We start from the raw sequence: 24852 nt of genomic DNA, 5'->3' as shown, positions 1-24852 counted from the left end.
CCATGGTGCTTACCTAATGAACAGCAAGGGGAACTGCCCCTCCCTACCTTCAGGCTATGATCAAACCCTACACCCCAACCCATCCACTACAAGACCATGGTGCTTACCTAATGAACAGCAAGGGGAACTGCCCCTCCCTAACTTCAGGCTATGGTCAAACCCTACACCCCAACCCATCCACTACAAGACCATGGTGCTTACCTAATGAACAGCAAGAGGAACTGTCCCTCCCTACCTTCAGGCTATGGTCAAACCCTACACCCCAACCCATCCACTACAAGAACATGGTGCTTACCTAATGAACAGCAAGAGGAACTGCCCCTCCCTACCTTCAGGCTATGGTCAAACCCTACACCCCAACCCATCCACTACAAGACCATGGTGCTTACCTACAGAACAGCAAGGGGAACTGCCCCTCCTTACCTTCAGGCTATGGTCAAACCATACACCAACCCATCCACTACAAGAACATGGTGCTTACCTAATGAACAGCAAGAGGAACTGTCCCTCCCTACCTTCAGGCTATGGTCAAACCCTACACCCCAACCCATCCACTACAAGAACATGGTGCTTACCTAATGAACAGCAAGAGGAACTGCCCCTCCCTACCTTCAGGCTATGGTCAAACCCTACACCCCAACCCATCCACTACAAGACCATGGTGCTTACCTACAGAACAGCAAGGGGAACTGCCCCTCCTTACCTTCAGGCTATGGTCAAACCATACACCAACCCATCCACTACAAGAACATGGTGCTTACCTAATGAACAGCAAGAGGAACTGCCCCTCCCTACCTTCAGGCTATGGTCAAACCCTACACCCCAACCCATCCACTACTAGACCATGGTGCTTACCTACAGAACAGCAAGGGGAACTGCCCCTCCTTACCTTCAGGCTATGGTCAAACCCTACACCCCAACCCATCCACTACAAGACCATGGTGCTTACCTACAGAACAGCAAGGGGAACTGCCCCTCCTTACCTTCAGGCTATGGTCAAACCATACACCAACCCATCCACTACAAGAACATGGTGCTTACCTAATGAACAGCAAGAGGAACTGCCCCTCCCTACCTTCAGGCTATGGTCAAACCCTACACCCCAACCCATCCACTACTAGACCATGGTGCTTACCTAGTGAACAGCAAGGGGAACTGCCCCTCCCTACCTTCAGGCTATGGTCAAACCCTACACCCCAACCCATCCACTACTAGACCATGGTGCTTACCTACAGAACAGCAAGGGGAACTGCCCCTCCCTACCTTCAGGCTATGGTCAAACCCTACACCCCAACCCATCCACTACTAGACCATGGTGCTTACCTACAGAACAGCAAGGGAACTGCCCCTCCCTACCTTCAGGCTATGGTCAAACCCTACCCCAACCCATCCACTACAAGACCATGGTGCTTACCTACAGAACAGCAAGGGGAACTGCCCCTCCTTACCTTCAGGCTATGGTCAAACCATACACCAACCCATCCACTACAAGAACATGGTGCTTACCTAATGAACAGCAAGAGGAACTGCCCCTCCCTACCTTCAGGCTATGGTCAAACCCTACACCCCAACCCATCCACTACTAGACCATGGTGCTTACCTACAGAACAGCAAGAGGAACTGCCCCTCCCTACCTTCAGGCTATGGTCAAACCCTACACCCCAACCCATCCACTACTAGACCATGGTGCTTACCTACAGAACAGCAAGGGGAACTGCCCCTCCCTACCTTCAGGCTATGGTCAAACCCTACACCCCAACCCATCCACTACTAGACCATGGTGCTTACCTACAGAACAGCAAGGGAACTGCCCCTCCCTACCTTCAGGCTATGGTCAAACCCTACCCCAACCCATCCACTACTAGACCATGGTGCTTACCTACAGAACAGCAAGGGAACTGCCCCTCCCTACCTTCAGGCTATGGTCAAACCCTACCCCAACCCATCCACTACAAGACCATGGTGCTTACCTACAGAACAGCAAGGGGAACTGCCCCTCCCTACCTTCAGGCTATGGTCAAACCCTACCCCAACCCATCCACTACTAGACCATGGTGCTTACCTACAGAACAGCAAGGGAACTGCCCCTCCCTACCTTCAGGCTATGGTCAAACCCTACCCCAACCCATCCACTACAAGACCATGGTGCTTACCTACAGAACAGCAAGGGGAACTGCCCCTCCTTACCTTCAGGCTATGGTCAAACCATACACCAACCCATCCACTACAAGAACATGGTGCTTACCTAATGAACAGCAAGGGGAACTGCCCCTCCCTACCTTCAGGCTATGGTCAAACCCTACACCCCAACCCATCCACTACAAGACCATGGTGCTTACCTACAGAACAGCAAGGGGAACTGCCCCTCCTTACCTTCAGGCTATGGTCAAACCATACACCAACCCATCCACTACAAGAACATGGTGCTTACCTAATGAACAGCAAGGGGAACTGCCCCTCCCTACCTTCAGGCTATGGTCAAACCCTACACCCCAACCCATCCACTACAAGACCATGGTGCTTACCTACAGAACAGCAAGGGGAACTGCCCCTCCCTACCTTCAGGCTATGGTCAAACCCTACACCCCAACCCATCCACTACTAGACCATGGTGCTTACCTACAAAACAGCAAGGGGAACTGCCCCTCCTTACCTTCAGGCTATGGTCAAACCATACACCAACCCATCCACTACAAGAACATGGTGCTTACCTAATGAACAGCAAGGGGAACTGTCCCTCCCTACCTTCAGGCTATGGTCAAACCCTACACCCCAACCCATCCACTACAAGAACATGGTGCTTACCTACAGAACAGCAAGGGGAACTGCCCCTCCCTACCTTCAGGCTATGGTCAAACCCTACACCCCAACCCATCCACTACTAGACCATGGTGCTTACCTACAGAACAGCAAGGGGAACTGCCCCTCCTTACCTTCAGGCTATGGTCAAACCATACACCAACCCATCCACTACAAGAACATGGTGCTTACCTAGTGAACAGCAAGGGGAACTGTCCCTCCCTACCTTCAGGCTATGGTCAAACCCTACACCCCAACCCATCCACTACTAGACCATGGTGCTTACCTACAGAACAGCAAGGGGAACTGCCCCTCCCTACCTTCAGGCTATGGTCAAACCCTACACCCCAACCCATCCACTACAAGAACATGGTGCTTACCTAGTGAACAGCAAGGGGAACTGTCCCTCCCTACCTTCAGGCTATGGTCAAACCCTACACCCCAACCCATCCACTACTAGACCATGGTGCTTACCTACAGAACAGCAAGGGGAACTGCCCCTCCCTACCTTCAGGCTATGGTCAAACCCTACACCCCAACCCATCCACTACTAGACCATGGTGCTTACCTACAGAACAGCAAGGGGAACTGCCCCTCCCTACCTTCAGGCTATGGTCAAACCCTACACCCCAACCCATCCACTACAAGACCATGGTGCTTACCTACAGAACAGCAAGGGGAACTGCCCCTCCCTACCTTCAGGCTATGGTCAAACCCTACACCCCAACCCATCCACTACTAGACCATGGTGCTTACCTACAGAACAGCAAGGGGAACTGCCCCTCCCTACCTTCAGGCTATGGTCAAACCCTACACACCAACCCATCCACTACTAGACCATGGTGCTTACCTAATGAACAGCAAGAGGAACTGCCCCTCCCTACCTTCAGGCTATGGTCAAACCCTACACCCCAACCCATCCACTACTAGACCATGGTGCTTACCTACAGAACAGCAAGGGGAACTGCCCCTCCCTACCTTCAGGCTATGGTCAAACCCTACACCCCAACCCATCCACTTCTAGACCATGGTGCTTACCTACAGAACAGCAAGGGGAACTGTCCCTCCCTACCTTCAGGCTATGGTCAAACCCTACACCCCAACCCATCCACTACAAGAACATGGTGCTTACCTAGTGAACAGCAAGGGGAACTGCCCCTCCCTACCTTCAGGCTATGGTCAAACCCTACACACCAACCCATCCACTACTAGACCATGGTGCTTACCTAATGAACAGCAAGAGGAACTGCCCCTCCCTACCTTCAGGCTATGGTCAAACCCTACACCCCAACCCATCCACTACTAGACCATGGTGCTTACCTACAGAACAGCAAGGGGAACTGCCCCTCCCTACCTTCAGGCTATGGTCAAACCCTACACCCCAACCCATCCACTACTAGACCATGGTGCTTACCTACAGAACAGCAAGGGGAACTGTCCCTCCCTACCTTCAGGCTATGGTCAAACCCTACACCCCAACCCATCCACTACAAGAACATGGTGCTTACCTAGTGAACAGCAAGGGGAACTGCCCCTCCCTACCTTCAGGCTATGGTCAAACCCTACACACCAACCCATCCACTACTAGACCATGGTGCTTACCTAGTGAACAGCAAGAGGAACTGCCCCTCCCTACCTTCAGGCTATGGTCAAACCCTACACCCCAACCCATCCACTACAAGACCATGGTGCTTACCTAGTGAACAGCAAGAGGAACTGTCCCTCCCTACCTTCAGGCTATGGTCAAACCCTACACCCCAACCCATCCACTACTAGACCATGGTGCTTACCTACAGAACAGCAAGAGGAACTGCCCCTCCCTACCTTCAGGCTATGGTCAAACCCTACACCCCAACCCATCCACTACTAGACCATGGTGCTTACCTAATGAACAGCAAGGGGAACTGCCCCTCCCTACCTTCAGGCTATGGTCAAACCCTACACCCCAACCCATCCACTACTAGACCATGGTGCTTACCTACAGAACAGCAAGGGGAACTGCCCCTCCCTACCTTCAGGCTATGGTCAAACCCTACACCCCAACCCATCCACTACAAGACCATGGTGCTTACCTACAGAACAGCAAGAGGAACTGCCCCTCCCTACCTTCAGGCTATGGTCAAACCCTACACCCCAACCCATCCACTACTAGACCATGGTGCTTACCTACAGAACAGCAAGGGGAACTGCCCCTCCCTACCTTCAGGCTATGGTCAAACCCTACACCCCAACCCATCCACTACTAGACCATGGTGCTTACCTACAGAACAGCAAGGGGAACTGTCCCTCCCTACCTTCAGGCTATGGTCAAACCCTACACCCCAACCCATCCACTACTAGACCATGGTGCTTACCTACAGAACAGCAAGGGGAACTGTCCCTCCCTACCTTCAGGCTATGGTCAAACCCTACACCCCAACCCATCCACTACTAGACCATGGTGCTTACCTACAGAACAGCAAGGGGAACTGCCCCTCCCTACCTTCAGGCTATGGTCAAACCCTACACCCCAACCCATCCACTACTAGACCATGGTGCTTACCTACAGAACAGCAAGGGGAACTGTCCCTCCCTACCTTCAGGCTATGGTCAAACCCTACACCCCAACCCATCCACTACTAGACCATGGTGCTTACCTACAGAACAGCAAGGGGAACTGCCCCTCCCTACCTTCAGGCTATGGTCAAACCCTACACCCCAACCCATCCACTACTAGACCATGGTGCTTACCTACAGAACAGCAAGAGGAACTGCCCCTCCCTACCTTCAGGCTATGGTCAAACCCTACACCCCAACCCATCCACTACTAGACCATGGTGCTTACCTACAGAACAGCAAGGGGAACTGCCCCTCCCTACCTTCAGGCTATGGTCAAACCCTACACCAACCCATCCACTACTAGACCATGGTGCTTACCTACAGAACAGCAAGGGGAACTGCCCCTCCCTACCTTCAGGCTATGGTCAAACCCTACACCCCAACCCATCCACTACAAGACCATGGTGCTTACCTACAGAACAGCAAGGGGAACTGCCCCTCCCTACCGAAAGCACCTGAAACCTGATACTCTTCAAAGAGTATGTTAAATACCCCCCCCCCCCCCCCCCCTCCCTTCTAGCTCTGACTTTGTTGATAACTACTTCATTGAGTAAAAGTGTACTTGTTATGTCTTTGTTATGTGGTTGTCCCACCTAGCTATCTTAAAATGAATGCACTAACTGTAAATCCCTCTGGTTAATATTGTCTGATAAATGTGTACGTCGTCAATGTAAAATGAGGTGGGCTACAGAGAGGGGTATGCAGACATAATCTCTCAGGCCCTTTACCGCTCAGGCCCCCCTAGCAGTATAGATATGGGCCTGAGAGATAATGTCTGTTGCAGAGGTTCCCAATTACATTCAACCTTGGGACGATTTTTCCTTGGGCAGATGGTATCAGGGGGACCGGAAACATAGTGATAAATAATGTGTACATTGCTAATTGACTGCAATAATCCCAAACAGATCAAGTATTTGACAAAAACAGAATAATTTCAAACCTTTCTTACAGTGAGATACGATCACATGTGCCTATCTATTTATTCGTGGGAATAGGTCTACTTGGGAACAGATTAAAATCACCTTGAGTCGATTTCCTGGTGATTTTACAGTATTTTATGTCCAACAACGAAATGTACCGCAAAACTTGAGACATCTCTGGCATTGTGTTGTGTGACAAAACTGAATAAAACTGGGTAACGATCATGTTGTTTAATCAGCTTCTTGATATGCCACACCTGTCAGGTGGATGGATTATCTTGGCAAAGGAGAAATGCTCACTAACAGGGATGTAAACAAATTTGTGCACAAAAATGTGAGAGAAATAAGCTTCTTGTGCGTATGGAACATTTCTGGGATCTTTTATTTCAGCTCATGAAACACGGGACCAATACTTTACATGTTGCATTTGTATTTGTGAATGGTGTCATGACTCTCCTGGTTGAACATCCAAGGCCTCAGATCAGCTTGGCAAATGGCTTACAGATAGCCAGACCCCCCTCTCTCCTCTCCTGGTGGGCTGGAATGGTTTTATGGCACCTCACGCCAATCGTAAATTGTACTCCTTTTGGTCTCTAGTATCAAGATTGGAATGTCTTTGTTACAGAGACATTTTGCCGCCCCAAAAAATCTAACGTCCAAAGAGTGAACTTTGGAACAATATTTCTAAGATAAGAATGTTAAGAGTGGTCCGTGGGGATCTAAAGAATAATCATGTCATGTTCATTTTGTGATGTTATTAAAAAACTGTATAACGAAAAATACGGTAACTTGAAGAGCTTTCACACTGTGTATGTCAGGTTTATATGCTTTACGTTGTGTAGGAAATATGAAGAACGATTCAACTATTTTTGTTAAGATATGAATGTGATTTGAGTTTTCTAATGAGATCATAGTTTTCATGTCCGTTGCACATTAACTAAGCCACGCCCCCGAATGAGGTCATAAGAGCGTGTCAGTGTGATGGAACCACCTTTTTCGACTCGCTAAGAATTAACACGCAGACATTGAAGCGTAAGCTAAACGTTACAAATGGTTGAAACTCTTAAGACAAGAAAACGTGCAGCTGTGGCTACACGTGGAAATGGTTAGAAACTCTAACTCTCGACAGAGTGAGAATAGTTATAGAATGTATCAACGATAAATGTCCCTTTCTCTATCGTTCTCTTTCCCCACCCCTTCTCCATTGTGTAACAAGCCGTCATATCTTGTCAGTCCACTAGGGACTTTTGTCTCATGTAAGTGTGTATTCTGTGTTATTAGTTAGTAAATAAATAATTAAGTATATTTTGTGTAGAACTGAATAATAAGAAAAGGTGGAGTCTGTGACGTTCAGAATGAGACTGATATGAGGTAATGATTAATAAATGACTTATCAATATATAACTGATATATCTTTAGAGTTTAATTCGGAAGATGGTAACTCGTTAAACCACTTCTTCCGTGGTGCCCCAAATTCCTAATGAGTTAATTTGTTACATGATTAGTTAGTAATTAGTTGATTAGATAAATAACAGTCATCAGATTAATTAAAGTAAAGTTATGCAAATTAAATTAATTTGACAGTGACTCCAAGTTTACCTGGTTGTCAGCAATTCCAATTTGGATGGAAATCACACGTTTCCCGGTTCAACAGAAAATAACAAAGAACAGATTTTGATAAAGCTTTTTCTGTCTTTGTCTTTGTCTTTTCCAGACACCAATGTTCTCCGTTACATCCAGCTGACTGAGATGAAGATCCGTCGTTCTGCCCAGAGGGAGAAGAAAGAGACCACATAAACAACCAACCAAATCACTTTCTGTTTTAATAACTAACTCACTTCTCACTTCACGTAAAAAGTGTGCTTTCTTCATGTGCCACCCAGATCTAGCACACCACGAGTCTTGGGCCGAGATTCAACCCGAAACCGCGCTTGACATTTTTTGGGGGGTAATTTCCAATTGAGCCGACATCTGCAGTGCTCACCTTTGAACGCAATATCTGTAAATGTGGTAACATTACCTTTTAAAAGCTGCATTGTACTTGGATTGAATCCCGACCTTAGTGTTTTAAAGGATATTTACAGATATGCTTTAGTCTTGCACAGCCACTATTATCCATCTTCTTATTCTTCCTGACAATTATGTGATTCATACCACTGGGCGTATTTTACTACTATACACAAAAGGACTATAATGTCGTATAGAGATACAGTTCATACAACTGAAATGGCGCAGCTGCCGTTCGGTGATGGTCAACATCTCCAAAGTTTATGTCCGTGACTAAAGTTGGTCAACACGGAGTCAGATGGATAATGCGCATCACTGCCAGTCCAAAACATTGCACAACGTGTAAATAAGGCCAACAACACTTCTGATGGTGACAGAGTAACAGAAAAACACTGAATGAAGCATTTGGCTGTAAGCGACTGTACTGTGACTGGATAAGTTAGGCTAGCACCTGCCCTCCCTCCTGCACACAAGATGTGTTTCTAACACCTGGGGCCCCGTTTATACCCGGTTCTACCATGTGTTCTACCCCGTTTATACCTGGTTCTACCATGTGTTCTACCCCGTTTATACCTGGTTCTACCATGTGTTCTACCCCGTTTATACCTGGTTCTACCATGTGTTCTACCCCGTTTATACCTGGTTCTACCATGTGTTCTACCCCGTTTATACCTGGTTCTACCATGTGTTCTACCTCGTTTATACCCGGTTCTACTATGTGTTCTACCCCGTTTATACCCGGTTCTACCATGTGTTCTACCCCGTTTATACCTGGTTCTACCATGTGTTCTACCCCGTTTATACCTGGTTCTACCATGTGTCGAGATCTTGTCCACATTCCGATGTTGCCCACATTTTTAGACAGGTGTAGACAATTAAAATACCATTGTAATTGTGATTAGATCTTCTCCGGAGGTAGTCCGGATCGTGTCTACACTTGAACACTTATAGTGGACATGTTAGGAAGCCCAGAGGGCTGCTGTCTGATCGTGTCTACACTTGACACTTACATGCGACTTCTGCTATCAGAATACGAAGCTCGGATTTACAAGACGGGTCTAGACGCACAAAAGTGGCTTTGTGGTCTGATGGTGTTCAGATCAGACTGACCACTTCAGGATTGTGTTCAGATCAGACTGACCACTTCAGGATGGTGTTCAGATCAGACTGACCACTTCAGGATGGTGTTCAGATCAGACTGACCACTTAAGGATGGTGTTCAGATCAGACTGACCACTTCAGGGGATTTCTCCTCAGTGTAGACGTAATCAGCACTCCTCCCACAAGTCTCCAGAAAACATGTGTTTTGGGACCGAGAGGTTTTCCTTTTCATTAAAACTTTGGAGGAAATACGTTTCTAGCGTGTGAGGAACGTGTTTGCTGTCTTCATAAATGCTAGCCAGCTAGCAAATATTTTTTTGGGGGGGGGGCTAGAGTCATACGAACCCTTTTGCAATCCCTTTTAGCATTGCTTGTGAGATTCCTGGCTAGCTACAGAGGTTAGCGGGCTAGTTAGCTACAGAGGTTAGCGGGCTAGTTAGCTACAGAGGTTAGCGGGCTAGTTAGCTACAGAGGTTAGCGGGCTAGTTAGCTACAGAGGTTAGCTACTGACATCAGTTGTTGTGTTGTTATCATATTTTGCCTATTCCACCGTTTGGAGAATTTGAATATGGCACAGGAAAGGGGAATCTGGACACACTATGGACACGGTAGACACATTTAAATGTAGCATGACGCTTTCGGAATTCTGTGATCAGAACTCTGTGATCAGAACTCAGTGATCAGAACTCAGTGATCAGAATTCTGTGATCAGAACTCTGTGATCAGAACTCTGTGATCAGAATAATAAAGCTGCATGAACTGTCAAGTCTAGACGTGGCCTCAGACAGGCATTGTGTCTGGATATCTTACAAATGTAGAGGACCTGGATTAAAAAAAATAATAATTAGTTTGTTTTTTAATTTTGACCTCTTTTTCTACGACAATTGGTAGTTACAGTCTTTTCCCATCGCTGCTACTCCTGTACGAACTCGGGAGAGGCGAAGGTCGAGAGCAGTGCGTCCTCCGAAACACAACCCTGCCAAGTCACACTACTTCTTGACACACTGCCCACTTAACCCGGAAGCCAGCCGCACCAATGTGTCAGAGCAAACACCGTACACCTGGGGACCGTGTCAGTGTGCACTGCGCCCGGCCTGCCACAGGACTCGCTAGTGCGCGATGGGACAAGGACAACCCGGACGACGCTGGGCCAATTGTGCACCTACCCGGGTCTGTAGTGACACCTTAGACCACTGTGCCACTCGGGAACCCCGAGGTATAAACGAGGCTAAGGAATCACCTTTTCCCCAACCTCCCACTGTTAGAAACCGAGCTAACACTTGTTTTACTTTTTATATTTATAGATTATTTAGATTTTAAAATCTTTGGCAAGTCACATTAATACATGGGTATTACCGTTACCTATAATAGATATATAAAGACTATATTTATAGATTGAATTTAACCGTGTTTACGTTGTAAGGGCACATATTTGCTCATTGTCATGACACTTTTTTAAAAAAGCATGTCACAAAATATGAAAAAAGGCTTACTTTATAAAATACAATGCTTTCTGTATTTGTTTTAATTGAATAATATCAAAGCTAATTGTGCTTTTTTTGTTTGTTTTTTTGTTGTTGTAAATGCAAGCAGGGAAATTCATTCTACAAGAGTATCTTTAAGAAAACACCAACTGTTACTTTATGAAGGACTTATATTCTCGATTACAGTTATTGTTTTTGAATTTCACATGCTTTAGTACCACCAATTAGGCTCTAAAACTATTAAAAGCACATGCCAACCAATCACATTTCGGAAGAACTCAATTAATACCATGGCTCTCTCTAAAGAGAGGTTGCAAAAATATTAAAAAACATAGAATTCTCAAATGACTTCAATCGTTCAACAGAACACATTCACATAGAAACGTTTTCTGTTATGGTAATATCTCTTACTGAGTCTATTAACTGAACGAGAGGAGAAGAGAAGAGCTTAGTGAGAGGATGACTCCACACATACCTTCTCCTCTTGGTAGTTGTCATGGTGAGACAGATTATAATGAGCCTGCCTTGTCATTGAACTGCCTGGTTATTGAACTACCTGGTTATTGAACTGCCTGGTCATTGAACTGCCTGGTCTAGGGTTCTCCAGTGGATAGTCAGTCCAGGGTTCTCCAGTTTGTAGTCAGTCTAGGGTTCTCCAGTGGATAGTCAGTCTAGGGTTCTCCAGTGGATAGTCAGTCTATGGTTCTCCAGTGGATAGTTAGTCTAGGGTTCTCCAGGCAGTGGATAGTCAGTCTAGGGTTCTCCAGTGGATAGTCAGTCTAGGGTTCTCCAGTGGATAGTCAGTCTAGGGTTCTCCAGTGGATAGTCAGTCTAGGGTTCTCCAGTGGATAGTCAGTCTAGGGTTCTCCAGTGGATAGTCCGTCTAGGGTTCTCCAGTGGATAGTCAGTCTAGGGTTCTCCAGGCAGTGGATAGTCAGTCCAGGGTTCTCCAGTGGATAGTCAGTCTAGGGTTCTCCAGTGGATAGTCAGTCTAGGGTTCTCCAGTGGATAGTCCGTCTAGGGTTCTCCAGTGGATAGTCAGTCTAGGGTTCTCCAGGCAGTGGATAGTCAGTCTAGGGTTCTCCAGTGGATAGTCAGTCTAGGGTTCTCCAGTGGATAGTCAGTCTAGGGTTCTCCAGTGGATAGTCAGTCTAGGGTTCTCCTGTGGGTAGTCAGTCTAGGGTTCTCCAGTGGATAGTTAGTCTAGGGTTCTCCAGTGGATAGTCAGTCTAAGGTTCTCCAGTGGATAGTGAGTCTAGGGTTCTACAGGCAGTGGATAGTCAGTCTAGGGTTCTCCAGTGGATAGTCAGTCTAGGGTTCTCCAGTGGATAGTCAGTCTAGGGTTCTCCTGTGGGTAGTCAGTCTAGTGTTCTACAGGCAGTGGATAGTGAGTCTATGGTTCTACAGGCAGTGGATAGTCAGTCTATGGTTCTACAGGCAGTGGATAGTCAGTCTAGGGTTCTCCAGTGGATAGTCAGTCTATGGTTCTACAGGCAGTGGATAGTGAGTCTAGGGTTCTACAGGCAGTGGATAGTCAGTCTAGGGTTCTCCAGTGGGTAGTCAGTCTAGGGTTCTGCAGTGAATAGTCAGTCTCAACTCAATAGCATAATATTCCCATTTCAAAAACAGATTTCCCATGTCATTATGGACTATGGTATTAGTTTCAGGATACAGTACAGTAGCATGATATACTACAGTACCCATAATGCTCTGTAAATACAGCCTACACCTTGTAGATGTGTAAAGGATATAACACACCTCATAGATCAGGGCTCTCCAACCCTGTTCCTGGAGAGATACCTACTGTAGGTTTACATCTATCTAGTCCAGGGCTCTCCAACCCTGTTCCTGGAGAGATACCTACTGTAGGTTTACATCTATCTAGACCAGGGCTCTCCGACCCTGTTCCTGGAGAGATATCTACTGTAGGTTTATATTGATTTAGTCCAGGGCTCTCCAACCCTGTTCCTGGAGAGATACCTACTGTAGGTTGACATCTATCTAGTCCAGGTCTCTCCGACCCTGTTCCTGGAGAGATACCTACTGTAGGTTTACATCTATCTAGTCCAGGGCTCTCCAACCCTGTTCCTGGAGAGATACCTACTGTAGGTTTACATCTATCTAGTCCAGGGCTCTCCAACCCTGTTCCTGGATAGATACCTACTGTAGGTTTACATCTATCTAGTCCAGGGCTCTCCAACCCTGTTCCTGGAGAGATACCTACTGTAGGTTTACATCTATCTAGTCCAGGGCTCTCCAACCCTGTTCCTGGAGAGAGACCCTACTGTAGGTTTACATCTATCTAGTCCAGGGCTCTCCAACCCTGTTCCTGGAGAGATACCCTACTGTAGGTTTACATCTATCTAGTCCAGAGCTCTCCAACCCTGTTCCTGGAGAGATACCCTACTGTAGGTTTACATCTATCTAGTCCAGGACTCTCCAACCCTGTTCCTGGAGAGATACCTACTGTAGGTTTACATCTATCTAGTCCAGGGCTCTCCAACCCTGTTCCTGGAGAGACCCACCTGTAGGTTTACATCTACAGTTGAAGTCGGAAGTTTATATACACCTTAGCCAAATACATTTAAACTCAGTTTTTCACAATTCCTGACTTTTAATCCTAGTAAAAATTCCCTGTCTTAGGTCAGTTAGGACCACCACTTTATTTAAAGAATGTGAAATGTCCGAATAATAGTAGAGAGAATGATTTACTTCAGATTTGATTTCTTTCATCACATTCCCAGTGGGTCAGTATTGTACATACACTACATACTCAATTGGTATTTGGTAGCATTGCCTTTAAATGGTTTAACTTGGGTCAAATGTTTCAGGTAGCCTTCCACAAGCTTCCCACAATAAGTTGGGTGAATTTTGTCCCATTCCTCCTGACAGAGCTGGTGTAACTGAGTCAGGTTTATAGGCCTCCTTGCTCGCACACGCTTTTTCAGTTATGTCCACAAATGTTCTATAGGATTGAGGTCAGGGCTTTGTGATGGCCACTCCAATACCTTGACTTTATTGTCCTTAAGCTATTTTGCCACCACTTTGGAAGTATGCTGGGGTCATTGTCCATTTGGAAGACCCATTTGTGACCAAGCTTCAACTTCCGGACTGATGTCTTGAGATGTTTTTTCAATATATCCAAATGATTTTCCTCCTCACGAAGCCATGTATTTTGTGAAGTGCACCAGTCCCTCCTGCAGCAAAGCACCCCCACAACATGATGTTGCCACCCCCATGCTTCACGGCCTCCCCTATAACGGTTGTCATCGGATGAAGAAGGAGACCAAGGTGCAGCGTTCATGATTGTTAATGAAACTGAACACTGCAACAAAATAACAAAGTTGAACCAAACAAAACAGTTCTGTAAGGTACAAACACTAAACAGAAAACAACTACCCACAAAAACCAGGTTGGAAAAAAGGCTGCCTAAGTATGATTCCCAATCAGAGACAACGATAGACAGCGGCCTCTAATTGGGACCCACACTAGGCCAAAAACAAAGACATAGAAAACATAGAAATAAAGAAACTAGAATGCTCACCCTAGTCACACCCTGGCCTAACCAAAATAGAGAATAAAAGCCTCTCTATGGCCAGGGCGTGACATCCCCCCTTTTCCTCCTAACATAACGATGGTCATTATAGCCAAACAGTTCTATGTTTGTTTCATCAGACCAGAGGACATTTGTCCCCATGTGTAGTTGCAAACCGTAGTCTGGCTTTTTTATGGCGGTTTTGGAGCAGTGGCTTCTTCCTTGCTGAGCGGCCTTTCAGGTTGTCGATATAGGACTCGTTTTACAGTGGATATACATACTTTTGTATCAGTTTCCTCCAGCATCTTCACAAGGTCCTTTGCTGTTGTTCTGGGATTGATTTGCACTTTTCGCACCAAAGTACGTTCATCTCGAGGAGACAGAACGCGTCTCCTTCCTGAGCAGTATGACGGCTGCGTGGTCCCATGGTGTTTATACGTGCGTACTATTGTTTGTACAGATGAACGTGGTACCTCCAGGCGTTTGGAAATTGCTCCCAAGGATGAACCAGACTTGTGGTCTACAATGATTTTCTGAGGTCTTGGCTGATTTCTTTAGATTTTCCTATGATGTCAAGCAAAGAGGCACTGAGTTTGAAGGTAGGCCTTGAAATACATCCACAGACACACCTCCAATTGACTCAAATTATGTCAATAAGCCTATCAGATGCTTCTAAAGCCATGACATCATTTTCTGGAATTTCCCACGCTGTTTAAAGGCACAGTCAACTTAGTGTATGTAAACTTCTGACCCACTGGAATTGTGATACAGTGAATTATAAGTGAAATAATCTGTCTGTAAACAATTGTTGTAAAAATGACTTGTGTCATGCACAAAGTAGACGTCCTAACCGACTTGTCAAAACTATAGTTTGTTAACAAGAAATTTGTGGAGTGGTTGAAAAACAAGTTTTAATGACTCCAACCTAAGTGGATGTAAACTAGTTTTAATGACTCCAACCTAAGTGTATGTAAACTAGTTTTAATGACTCCAACCTAAGTGTTTGTAAACATATGACTTTAACTGTATCTAATCCAGGGCTATCCAACCATGTTCATATGGTTAATTATTAATTAATTATATATATATATATTAATATTATCATTAATCCAGGAACAATACATCTTTGGAGTAAAGCACCCAGGTTGGTTTAATTATTATTAAATAGAACAGAACAGTCAGTTGTTATGTACATTCTCCACACTGCATTCCCATTGGATTCATTCTAACAACACATGGAACTCAGGTCGATAGGATGCGTGGAACTCAGATCGATAGGATGCATGGAACTCAGATCGATAGGATGCATGGAACTCAGGTCGATAGGATGCATGGAACTCAGGTCGATAGGATGCATGGAACTCAGGTCGATAGGATGCTTGGACCTCAGGTCGATAGGATGCGTGGAACTCAGGTCGATAGGACACTTCAGGGTCTAGACCAGTGATGTCAAGCTCATCCCACGGAAGGCATAGTGTCTGCTGGTTTTGGGGGTTTTACCTTTCAATTAAGACCTAGACAACCAGATGAGGGGAGTTCCTTACTAAACAGTGACTTTAATTCGTCAGTACAGCGGAGGAGAGAAAACCTGCAGACACTCAGCTCTCTGTGGAATGAGTTGGACACGTGGTCTAGAGACCGTAAGGCCGTAAGGTTTTTTTTTCTTCAAGAACTTACAGATATAATACTGAGAAGAGTCATGTTTTGTCAATCGATCATCTTTTAAAGAAGACCACAATATATGCTGTGTCCATAGAAAGCAACGTTTCACAGGGAGTTTTCACAGTCAGCCTCAGGTCAACTCTGGGAGCAGTGTCATTGATGTTTACTCCATCCTTTTCACTTATATGGACCTGTCAAACCTGCTATATCGCTTAATGATAGAAGCCCCTTCTAAAACACACAAGACACAATAAAAAACTTTGTCAACATTTTAAAACTAATATTCCAGAGACATTTTCAAAAGCAAGCAAAAACAAAATTAAATACAATAAATAAATAAAGAATAAAAAATAAATACATGGTTAAATAAAGAAAAATATAAATTAATTAATAAATAAAAAATAAAAAACTATGACATGCCACCAGGGCCTGTTTTCGGTTGGTTCTGGTCAGTCAAGACAAAATGCAGTGAAGTTCGTCGCGAAAAACAAAACGGACACATTGAATCAAAATCTCCAAATGATTTCAACAATAGCTTATGAGACACGTTAGTAATGTACAATACAGATGTTTCTCTATGGACAATAGATCCTAGCCTAGTGGTCCCAGGTAATAGGGCATAATACTTTAGCAGGCCATATGAGTTAGCCAGCTAACATTTACATAATTTAGCAGACACTGTTATCCAGAGCAACTTTACCGAAGCAATTATGGATAAGTGCTTTGCTCAAGGGCACATTGACACATTTTTTTTTTTACCTAGTCGGCTCAGGGATTCGAACCAGCGATCTTTCGGTTACTGACCCAATGCTCTTAACCGCTCGGCTCCCTGCTGCCCCTAACGGTGTTAAACAACCATTAAAAAAACGATTGATTTTCTAGATCATTTAAAAGGTTCAATGCAGACAATTTTTTTATCTCAAAATCAAATAAGTTCTAGGTAACAATGAAGTACCTTACGGGGATTGTTTTCAATTAAAACTGGTCAAAGAGAAATTTCTTAATGCAAAGAGTTTTGCTAGGACTGTCTGAGAGTGGTCTGAGTGAGGGGCCAAATCGGACGAGCCTAAATGGGGCTTTTTTTTTTTTAACCGCCTGGTGACGTCGCCATGGGAACGAAACAGGCTGACAATTTCAGGCGGTCTTTTCAAACAGCTCTCACCGGCCCCCAAAAAAAAAAAAATGCATTATCATCCATGTTCACGATTTTCACAGTATTATTCCAACCTCATAGTGTGGGAAATATATATAAAACACAAGGGGAGAAAAAAAACAAGAAATAGAAAGTATATAAATCTGAATATTTAGGTTTGATCTGATGGATCCTGCTTTGTATCCCTTTGTCCTCTTGGCATTGACAATGACTGCCAAGGAGTTGGTATGATAGCACAAACAGGCTATACAAATAGACAGGTTTCACCTTGAACAACTGCAGCACACATTCTGGTGATAATTCTCATGGGATCAGACATACCCGGGCCTCAGACAAAGTACATACAACGTTTGTTTTTTTAATAAGCATAATCAGAGCATTATATAAGCAGAGATCAGGGTTGGTGTCAATTCCATTTAAATTCCAGTCAATTCATTAAAGTAAAAATCAAGTTCCCAAATTCCAAATCCTCGTTGAAAAAAGCATTGAAGAGAATTGGAATTTCAATGTACTTCCTGAATTGACTGGAATTGAAATGGAATTGACCCAAATCCTGATAGAGATATATTTATATCTATATGGTTATAGCTATACATGTCACTAATGGGCGCCCTGTGGTGATGGGCAGTGTATTTTACTGAAGCCCTGTGGTGATGGGCGGTGTATTTTACTGAAGCCCTGTGGTGATGGGCAGTGTATTTTACTGAAGCCCTGTGGTGGTGGGCAGTGTATTTTACTGAAGCCCTGTGGTGATGGGCGGTGTTGGTGGTGTATTTTACTGAAGCCCTGTGGTGATGGGCGGTGTATTTTACTGAAGCCCTGTGGTGATGGGCAGTGTATTTTACTGAAGCCCTGTGGTGATGGGCGGTGTTGGTGGTGTATTTTACTGAAGCCCTGTGGTGATGGGCAGTGTATTTTACTGAAGCCCTGTGGTGATGGGCAGTGTATTTTACTGAAGCCCTGTGGTGATGGGCGGTGTTGGTGGTGTATTTTACTGAAGCCCTGTGGTTATGGGCGGTGTATTTTACTGAAGCCCTGTGGTGGTGGGCAGTGTATTTTACTGAAGCCCTGTGGTGATGGGCGGTGTATTTTACTGAAGCCCTGTGGTGGTGGGCAGTGTATTTTACTGAAGCCCTGTGGTGATGGGCGGTGTATTTTACTGAAGCCCTGTGGTGGTGGGCAGTGTATTTTACTGAAGCCCTGTGGTGATGGGCGGTGTATTTTACTGAAGCCCTGTGGTGATGGGCGGTGTTGGCGGTGTATTTTATTGAAGCCCTGTGGTGATGGGCGGTGTATTTTATTGAAGCCCTGTGGTGATGGGCGGTGTTGGCGGTGTATTTTACTGAAACCCTGTGGTGATGGGCGGTGTATTTTATTGAAGCCCTGTGGTGATGGGCAGTGTATTTTACTGAAGCCCTGTGGTGATGGGCGGTGTATTTTACTGAAGCCCTGTGGTGATGGGCAGTGTATTTTACTGAAGCCCTGTGGTGATGGGCGGTGTATTTTACTGAAGCCCTGTGGTGATGGGTGGTGTATTTTACTGAAGCCCTGTGGTGATGGGCGGTGTTGGCGGTGTATTTTACTGAAGCTCTGTGGTGATGGGCGGTGTGTTTTACTGAAGCCCTATGGTGATGGGCGGTGTTGGTGGTGTATTTTACTGAAGCCCTGTGGTGATGGGCGGTGTATTTTATTGAAGCCCTGTGGTGATGGGCAGTGTATTTTACTGAAGCCCTGTGGTGATGGGCGGTGTATTTTACTGAAGCCCTGTGGTGATGGGCAGTGTATTTTACTGAAGCCCTGTGGTGATGGGCGGTGTATTTTACTGAAGCCCTGTGGTGATGGGCGGTGTATTTTATTGAAGCCCTGTGGTGATGGGCAGTGTATTTTACTGAAGCCCTGTGGTGATGGGCGGTGTATTTTACTGAAGCCCTGTGGTGATGGGCAGTGTATTTTACTGAAGCCCTGTGGTGATGGGCGGTGTATTTTACTGAAGCCCTGTGGTGATGGGTGGTGTATTTTACTGAAGCCCTGTGGTGATGGGCGGTGTTGGCGGTGTATTTTACTGAAGCTCTGTGGTGATGGGCGGTGTATTTTACTGAAGCCCTGTGGTGATGGGCGGTGTGTTTTACTGAAGCCCTATGGTGATGGGCGGTGTTGGTGGTGTATTTTACTGAAGCTCTGTGGTGATGGGCGGTGTATTTTACTGAAGCCCTGTGGTGATGTGCGGTGTATTTTACTGAAGCCCTGTGGTGATGGGCAGTGTATTTTACTGAAGCCCTGTGGTGATGGGTGGTGTTGGTGGTGTATTTTACTGAAGCCCTGTGGTGATGGGCGGTATATTTTACTGAAGCCCTGTGGTGATGGGCGGTGTTGGTGTATTTTACTGAAGCCTTGTGGTGATGGGCGGTGTATTTTACTGAAACCCTGTGGTGATGGGCGGTGTTGGTGGTGTATTTTACTGAAGCCCTGTGGTGATGGGCGGTGTATTGTATTGAAGCCCTGTGGTGATGGCCGGTGTATTTTACTGAAGCCCTGTGGTGATGGGCAGTGTATTTTACTGAAGCCCTGTGGTGATGGGCGGTGTTGGTGGTGTATTTTACTGAAGCCCTGTGGTGATGGGCAGTGTATTTTACTGAATCCCTGTGGTGATGGACGGTGTTGGTGGTATATTTTACTGAAGCCCTGTGGTGATGGGCGGTGTATTTTATTGAAGCCCTGTGGTGATGGGCGTTGTTGGTGGTGTATTTTACTGAAGCCCTGTGGTGATGGGCGGTGCATTTTATTGAAGCCCTGTGGTGATGGGCGGTGTATTTTATTGAAGTCCTGTGGTGATGGGCGGTGTTGGTGGTATATTTTACTGAAGCCCTGTGGTGATGGGCGTTGTTGGTGGTGTATTTTACTGAAGCCCTGTGGTGATGGGCGGTGTATTTTATTGAAGCCCTGTGGTGATGGGCGGTGTTGGTGGTATATTTTACTGAAGCCCTGTGGTGATGGGCGTTGTTGGTGGTGTATTTTACTGAAGCCCTGTGGTGATGGGCGGTGTATTTTACTGAAGCCCTGTGGTGATGGGCGGTGTTGGTGGTATATTTGACTGAAGCCCTGTGGTGATGGGCAGTGTATTTTACTGAAGCCCTGTGGTGATGGGCGGTGTTGGTGGTGTATTTTACTGAAGCCCTGTGGTGATGGGCGTTGTTGGTGGTGTATTTTACTGAAGCCCTGTGGTGATGGGCGTTGTTGGTGGTGTATTTTACTGAAGCCCTGTGGTGATGGGCGGTGTATTTTACTGAAGCCCTGTGGTGATGGGCGGTGTATTTTACTGAAGCCCTGTGGTGATGGGCGTTGTTGGTGGTGTATTTTACTGAAGCCCTGTGGTGATGGGCGGTGTATTTTACTGAAGCCCTGTGGTGATGGGCGGTGTATTTTACTGAAGCCCTGTGGTGATGGGCGGTGTATTTTACTGAAGCCCTGTGGTGATGGGCGGTGTATTTTACTGAAGCCCTGTGGTGATGGGCGGTGTATTTTACTGAAGCCCTGTGGTGATGGGCAGTGTATTTTACTGAAGCCCTGTGGTGATGGGCGGTGTATTTTACTGAAGCCCTGTGGTGATGGGCGGTGTATTTTACTGAAGCCCTGTGGTGATGGGCAGTGTATTTTACTGAAGCCCTGTGGTGATGGGCGGTGTATTTTACTGAAGCCCTGTGGTGATGGGCAGTGTATTTTACTGAAGCCCTGTGGTGATGGGCGGTGTATTTTACTGAAGCCCTGTGGTGATGGGCAGTGTATTTTACTGAAGCCCTGTGGTGATGGGCGGTGTATTTTACTGAAGCCCTGTGGTGATGGGCGGTGTATTTTACTGAAGCCCTGTGGTGATGGGCAGTGTATTTTACTGAAGCCCTGTGGTGATGGGCGGTGTTGGTGGTGTATTTTACTGAAGCCCTGTGGTGATGGGCAGTGTATTTTACTGAAGCCCTGTGGTGATGGGCGGTGTATTTTACTGAAGCCCTGTGGTGATGGGCGGTGTTGGTGGTGTATTTTACTGAAGCCCTGTGGTGATGGGCGGTGTATTTTACTGAAGCCCTGTGGTGATGGGCAGTGTATTTTACTGAAGCCCTGTGGTGATGGGCGGTGTATTTTACTGAAGCCCTGTGGTGATGGGCAGTGTATTTTACTGAAGCCCTGTGGTGATGGGCGGTGTATTTTACTGAAGCCCTGTGGTGATGGGCGGTGTATTTTACTGAAGCCCTGTGGTGATGGGCAGTGTATTTTACTGAAGCCCTGTGGTGATGGGCGTTGTTGGTGGTGTATTTTACTGAAGCCCTGTGGTGATGGGCGGTGTTGGTGGTGTATTTTACTGAAGCCCTGTGGTGATGGGCAGTGTATTTTACTGAAGCCCTGTGGTGATGGGCGGTGTATTTTACTGAAGCCCTGTGGTGATGGGCGTTGTTGGTGGTGTATTTTACTGAAACCCTGTGGTGATGGGCGGTGTATTTTACTGAAGCCCTGTGGTGATGGGCAGTGTATTTTACTGAAGCCCTGTGGTGATGGGCGGTGTTGGTGGTGTATTTTACTGAAGCCCTGTGGTGTTGGTGGTGTATTTTACTGAAGCCCTGTGGTGATGGGCGGTGTATTTTACTGAAGCCCTGTGGTGATGGGCGTTGTTGGTGGTGTATTTTACTGAAGCCCTGTGGTGTTGGTGGTGTATTTTACTGAAGCCCTGTGGTGATGGGCGTTGTTGGTGGTGTATTTTACTGAAGCCCTGTGGTGATGGGTGGTGTATTTTACTGAAGCCCTGTGGTGATGGGCGGTGTTGGTGGTGTATTTTACTGAAGCCCTGTGGTGTTGGTGGTGTATTTTACTGAAGCCCTGTGGTGATGGGCGTTGTTGGTGGTGTATTTTACTGAAGCCCTGTGGTGATGGGTGGTGTATTTTACTGAAGCCCTGTGGTGATGGGCGTTGTTGGTGGTGTATTTTACTGAAGCCCTGTGGTGTTGGTGGTGTATTTTACTGAAGCCCTGTGGTGATGGGCGTTGTTGGTGGTGTATTTTACTGAAGCCCTGTGGTGATGGGTGGTGTATTTTACTGAAGCCCTGTGGTGATGGGCGTTGTTGGTGGTGTATTTTACTGAAGCCCTGTGGTGATGGGTGGTGTATTTTACTGAAGCCCTGTGGTGATGGGCGGTGTTGGTGGTGTATTTTACTGAAGCCCTGTGGTGGTGGGCTGTGTATTTTACTGAAGCCCTGTGGTGGTGGGCAGTGCAAAGAGACATGTAGATTTACTAACATCACATTTTATCAGGATATTTCTGGAAGTGTTTTAGTATTGAAGATTTAGTATGAGTCCCAAATCTGGTCTAAAGTAGTGCACTACAAAGAGAATAGGGCTCTGGTCTAAAGTAGTGCACTATAAAGAGAATAGGGCTCTGGTCTAAAGTAGTGCACTATATAGGGAATAGGGTACCATTTGGGATGCAAATATAGAGTGCTTGATACTTACAGAGATATAACAGAAGAAAGTGTAACTGCAACACAAGCAGCAGCCCAGAAAACATTCAAGAGTGACGAGATACAAATCAATCAAGTGACACGGGAGAAAGTTGAGGTTGTTTTGCTTGCAGAAAAAAAATAACATATCACTGAATAAATGAAGAAACTAATAAACAAAACCAAGCTTTACATTCATGATGCTGCCCCCCCCAGAAAAAAAGTGCACTTTGTTTATTAATAAAATGCACAATCTTTAACTCTTGAATACAAAATACAAATAATAAATAAATAAAAATTGTAAAGCTTTGTGAAGTTATCAACGCCCTAGGCCTTTTGCTGGATCCAAGCCATCATCCCAGCCAAGAGAAACTCCAGCCATAGCATCAGCTTGTCATAGGGTTTTACAGTAAGCCTAAAGTGGAACTGGCAGCGTTTTTAACAACAGGAAATCATATTACAATCTGTTCACATACACCCCCAGGAAGAATATATTTTTTATTTATTATTATTATTATTATTTTTTTACATTTTCTGACAAACAAGCACTTAGATATCGTCATTTTCACGTTTTCATAAAATCATAGAATGTTTAGGAATGACGTAGAGTAAGGCATTTGTGAAAATTCTATATCAATATAGAGTGGGAAAGCAGCCATGTGTTTTGGACAATTGGTAGACACTGCAGTAAATAAAACCCCCATTAGAAACACCGGTCTCATCCAGGACCAGAGTCAATGCAGACCGGTGTGCCATAGCCAATCAGAGCTACAGTAGGTAGTAATAAGCCATTTGCCATATGGGCCTGCCACCATTGACTTTGAACTGGACTGTGTGTTTACAGGCAGTAGGACCTGTCATCATTCACTTTGAACTGGACTGTGTGTTTACAGGCAGTAGGGCCTGTCATCATTCACTATGAACTGGACTGTGTGTTTACAGGCAGTAGGACCTGTCATCATTCACTTTGAACTGGACTGTGTGTTTACAGGCAGTAGGACCTGTCATCATTCACTTTGAACTGGACTGTGTGTTTACAGGCAGTAGGACCTGCCATCGTTCACTTTGAACTGGACTGTGTGTTTACAGGCAGTAGAACCTGTCATCATTCACTTTGAACTGGACTGTGTGTTTACAGGCAGTAGGACCTGTCATCATTCACTTTGAACTGGACTGTGTGTTTACAGGCAGTAGGACCTGTCATTATTCACTTTGAACTGGACTGTGTGTTTACAGGCAGTAGGACCTGCCATCATTCACTATGAACTGGACTGTGTGTTTACAGGCAGTAGGACCTGCCATCATTCACTATGAACTGGACTGTGTGTTTACAGGCAGTAGGACCTGCCATCGTTCACTTTGAACTGGACTGTGTGTTTACAGGCAGTAGGACCTGCCATCATTCACTATGAACTGGACTGTGTGTTTACAGGCAGTAGGGCCTGTCATCGTTCACTTTGAACTGGACTGTGTGTTTACAGGCAGTAGCAACAGTGTGACTTGAGATCATTACATCTCATTCGCTAAAAAAAACACAAAATACACCTGAATGGATTTCTGTAAATATGTAAAATACCACGGGAGTCCTCTTACATTTGGGAACTGTACAGTCCTACCGATAAAACATCCACGAAAAGACAGGCTCTCTCTCTCCCTCAGTTATACACATCATCAACAACAAGATCAACAACTAATGCTAGCCGGAGCGAGATGAGCTCAAGTCTAAAGAGGGAACATTAGATAACATTGTTCAGCTAGTTGGTTGTCAGAATTGCACCTATAAACGATGGGGAATAGTAGCCTGTAGCCTGCTCATACTTCTGCAGGATGCCTGCCGATTGACCGCATGCTTGTTCCAACCCACGCGTTGAGAACTGACTGGGAACTTGCCTTCCCACCCATTTGATCTATGACACATGCATTTGATTGACAACTAAGGATGCGTTCGTAAACTGCCTCCAGTGTGTTAGCGTGCGCTCCGGGTTCGTAAACTGCCTCCAGTGTGTTAGCGTGCGCTCCGGGGTTCGTAAACTGTCTCCAGTGTGTTAGCGTGCGCTCTGGGTTCGTAAACTGCCTCCAGTGTGTTAGCGTGCGCTCTGGGTTCGTAAACTGC

Source organism: Oncorhynchus mykiss, chromosome 19, assembly GCF_013265735.2.
Source record: "Oncorhynchus mykiss isolate Arlee chromosome 19, USDA_OmykA_1.1, whole genome shotgun sequence".
NCBI lineage: Eukaryota > Metazoa > Chordata > Actinopteri > Salmoniformes > Salmonidae > Oncorhynchus > Oncorhynchus mykiss.
Note: the sequence above shows the minus strand (reverse complement) of the source record.